Source organism: Myotis lucifugus, unplaced genomic scaffold (assembly GCF_000147115.1).
Source record: "Myotis lucifugus unplaced genomic scaffold, Myoluc2.0 scaffold_2981, whole genome shotgun sequence".
NCBI classification, from domain to species: Eukaryota; Metazoa; Chordata; class Mammalia; order Chiroptera; family Vespertilionidae; genus Myotis; species Myotis lucifugus.
The window spans coordinates 1207-5794 of NW_005874029.1; the positions used below are offsets into that span (position 1 = coordinate 1207).

General features: G+C 50.2%; 1 pseudogene; it reads right to left on the bottom strand.

The window, feature by feature from the left end:
* Positions 1 to 692: 692 nt before the first annotated feature.
* On the bottom strand, positions 693 to 1962 carry LOC102420649 (annotated as a pseudogene).
* Between the last annotated feature and the right edge of the window lie 2626 nt (positions 1963 to 4588).

The following is a 4588-nucleotide window of genomic DNA, read 5'->3' on the forward strand; positions in this document are numbered from 1 at the left end:
CTTGTGCCAGCCCTGCCCACACTAACCCCAAGACAGCCTGGCCCCCGCTTTCCAGTCCCTCTGGGCCTTCCTCTCCCCACTCTGCCTGAAGGGCTTGCTCTCAATGGGTTTTACACCTCTTGACATTTGTAGCCGACCATTCTGGGTCCAGGAGCCATGCAGGCTGCTGAGCAGCATTCCTGACTCCTACCCACTCGATGCTATCAGCCCACCCCAAGTCTTGACAACTACAAATGTCTCCAGACGTTGCCGAGTGTGGTGGGGGGGTGGGGGGTGGGGGGGCAGAGTCGCCCTGGGGTTCGAACCGCTGTTCTAGAATAGGGGAGGACACATCAGTTTTTATCAGAACGTTCCCATCTGGAAAATGGTACCAATATTGCCCGCCCGCCTGCCTGCCTGCCCCACAGGCAGTTACCCAGCTGCAAGCAGACCCAGCGGGGCCACGGCAGTGAGCGCCTTGGTAGGTGAAGTCCGCAGAAGCCAGCATTTCCAGCAGCTGAGACACCCACCCCGGAGGCCCCTGGCAGGTTAAGGCCCCGGAGCCCAGATTCTTGGCAGCAGAGGTGCCCAGTAGGTGAAGTCCCACGTAAGTGAGATCAACAACCACGGTCTCCAGGAGGTGAGATTCCTGGGAGGTGAGGGCCCCAGCACATGATATTCCCTCTCCGCATCCCCAGTGGGTGAGGCCCCTGTCAGGTGAGGTTCCTTAAAGCAGAAGCGCTGGCACGTGAGGCCCCAGGCTGGTCGGCCCATGTGAACCAAGAAGCAATGCTGGTCACTGTCTGGTAGGTGGGCTCCTGCTACAGCCGCCAGCAGGCCTTGCACAACATCAGGGCCCAGCTGAAGGATCAAGGCTGCAGCATCCCCCGCCAGTGGAAGTAGCTCAGGGAGCCGACATGGTCTTTGTCCAGGGCCAGCAGATCTTGGGCCAGCTCCTTGGGGCTCTGGAAGTTGTCTATATGGACGAAGGTGTTGGGCGGCGTGAATTGTCCGCGGTTCCTCCTGCTGGGGCAAAACGCCATGGGCATGGTCCAGGCCGGCAGCGCATGCTTCCCCAGCTTCTCTGTGATGTAGTTGGGGTGCAAGTTCTGCAAAGCCAGGTCACACTTGTACTGGGACAGGCACTAGGTCATGAATGCCTGTGGCAGTAGCTTGTGGGAGCGCCCATCCACGTCCACTTTGAGATGAATTTATTTATTTATTTTTTTTTTATATATTTTATTGATTTTTTTACAGAGAGGAAGGGAGAGAGATAGAGAGTTAGAAACATCGATGAGAGAGAAACATCGACCAGCTGCCTCCTGCACATCTCCCACTGGGGATGTGCCCGCAACCCAGGTACATGCCCTTGACCGGAATCGAACCTGGGACCCTTCAGTCCGCAGGCCGACGCTCTATCCACTGAGCCAAACCGGTTTCGGCTGAATTTAGAGCATCTGGTTGAATCCTTCCTCCGGTCGGACACTACCCAGGCCACCAGCTCGGTCTTAGCTGAGAGGTTGACCGGTGCGTTGGCCGACTGGCCAGGCCATGGCTCCAGCCAGCCATACCACCCGAAGATGTCCGAGTCTCTGCAGTAGGACATGGGAGATTGAAGTACCCATTCAGGGCACTCAGTTGTGGGCAGTAGCCAAGGCAGTTTCATGTTAAACCAGACACAGCACTGTCTGGTTGGCCTCAGGGAAGGAGGAAGCTGGGCCTGCGGTCAGCAGCTAACCTCTAGGATGCACGAGGGCCGCGCCCACCTGAGGGTACATGCTGCGGTTGGTGGCCGAGTGGCAGTCAGCTATGCCAGGCCACAGCTCTGAGCAGTGGGGTGCTGAATGTCCATGTCCACAGCAGGAGAAGCAGGAGTGGGTGGGTGGGGGGCTCCCCCAAGGTGGCCTGGCTGGGTCCCCCCCCCCCTCGCCCAGAGGATACTGGCCCTGCCCACCCATTAGGAGCTGTGGTGAGAGAGTCCATTGTCGACTCAGGGGACCACATGGGCTCGGGGGACACACACAGGTAGGAGAAGCACAAGGCCAAAAGCAGCTGTAACAGCCCCCCAGGGAGCTAATGGTGCCAGGGACATCGCGTCTTGGCCCAGTCGAGCGGATCCATGGGTCAGAGCAGCTGGGAGGAGGGAGAGTGGAGACAGTATCACTGATAAAAATAACCCATGCCGAGGGGGCACACGTGGGCCACCAAGGTTAATATCCCCGAGTCCTGAGGTAGGCACCGGTATGACTCCTGTTTTACAGATGAGAAAACAGGCCAGTGATGCCGAGTGAGGAAGTGGCAGAGCTCGAATTCCAACGAAGACCGTCTGACCCGAGTCCACTTTCTCCTGGCACTTAGGCAACATGGCGGTTTCTCTACCCGGGAGGGTCCCCAGGGAAGGTGGGATAGGTCCCAAAGCTCTCAGGTCCCACCTTGACCCTGCCCTTTCTCGACTTTCCCAGACTCTTCTCCGATCTGGGAGAAGACAGTTGGTTACAAGAGGCTTAAGTCTGGGGCTCTGTCGGAGAGGGACACAGTGGGATTGGGTTTGAAGGTTAAGTAAGAACTCACCAGGTAGATAGGGGTCAGGGGAAGAGAGTTCCTGGCAGAAGGAACAACCAATGCAAAGGCCTGGAGGTGAAAGAGAGCCTGGCCTGTTTGCAGGGAGAGCAAAGAAAGTGCTTAGAGATGCCAGTGTGAACTTGATTTTATATTCACTTGGTGTTTCACAGTCACTAAGGGCTCAAAAATAGCTCCTCTGGGCCTGTCCTGGCTAATTTCCCTCCAATCCCAGTCCTTCCTGTCCCCAGGAGGGGTCATGAAGTCCCCCCAGACCCCAGACCCCAACCACTGGAGAGGAAATCTACGACCTTGGGTCTGCAGCCCTGGAGCTGCCCATTTCACAGGTGAGAAAACTGAGACCCAGAGAGACACATCTGTCTATTGCCTGAGTACACACAGCTAGAGCCATTATGATCAAGAACCTCAACTCTCCCCTCTGAATGTAACCCTAAACTTCTCTCCCACTTAGTCAGTGGAGCTCAAATCTACAGCCTGGCACTGTCTGATAGAACTTTCTGTGATCAGGGAATTGTTCTACCTCGCACCATCCCATTCACTGGCCACTAGCCCAGTATGGCTACTGAGCCCTTGAAATGTGGCTGTGGTGTCCCAGGAATGGAGTTAATGCTCATTTACATTTAAAAACGTATATTCTCTTCCGTAAATTGAAAACAACTTCAAATAAAAAGTAAAAACAAACCAAAAATAATGTCTGGTTCCCAATTCAATGATTGGAAAATATGTAAGAACATTTGGAACACCCGGGATGTGAAAATCTGCTTTTCTACCGTATGTTTTATGGAGTCTAAGTACAGATCAAGTATCTAAAATGAAAAGTGGGTGTCAGCATTAGGTGAGCTGCCATAAAATACACATTGGATTTCCAAGACTTAGGATGAAAAAGAGAATAAAAATATCTCAATAATTTTTATACTGATCACACATCAAAATAATACTAGTTTAGATCTATTGGATTAAAGAAAGTATATTATTAAATTAATTTCATAAAATATACTCCAGATTGCCAAAACTTCATATGAAAATGTAGCTACTAGAAAAATACTAACTATACATGTAGCTTGCATTGTACCTCTATTGGACAGTATTCATTGCTCTAGAATTTTTTAGAAATATATTTTTATTGATTTCAGAGAGGAAGGGAGAGGAAGAGACAGATGGAAACATCAGTGATGAGAGAGAATCATCGATTGGCTGTCTCCTGCACGCCCATGACTGACAATCAGACCGAGACCTCCTGGTTCATAAGTCAACACTCAATCACTGAGCTACGCTGGCCAGGCGCTCTAGAATTTTTAAGAAAGAAATTATTTATATGAATCATAATTTATTTAAAACTGATCTGACAGTATTTTTTCACTTTATTTTTTAATATATATTTTTCCCATCACCATTTATCCCCACTCTATTCTCCTCCACCTCCACCCACACCGCTCCCCTCCGCAAGCACCACACTGTTGTCTGTGTCCATGAGTTCTTGCTCTTTCTTTTTTGCTCAATCCCTCCAACCCTCTCGGGCCCTCTCCTCCAGAGCTGTCAGCCTATTCTCTATCTATGAATCTGTTTTTATCTTGCTTGTTAGTTCAGTTTGTTCATTAGATTCCACATATGAGTGAAATCATATGAGTGAAATCCACATATGAGTGAAATCATATAGCACTTTTTCTCTGGCTAATTTCACTTAGTATAATGTTCTCCAGGTCCATCCATGCTGTCACAAAGGGTAAAATTTTCTCCTTTTTTTTTTTTAAATAACTGAGTAGTATCCCATTGTGTAAATGAACCATAGCTATTTTATCCACTCATCTATTGATGGACACTTGATGGAATTGCTGGGTCATAAGGCAGTTCCATTTAAAAAAAATTTTAAATCCTCACCTAAGGATATTTTTCCATTGATTTTTAGAGAGAGTGGAAGGGATGGGGAGAGACAGAGAGAGAAAAACATCTATGTGAGAGAGACACATCTATTGGTTGCCTCCTGCACTCGCCCTGACAGGGGCCAGGGATAGAGCCTGCAACCCAGGCA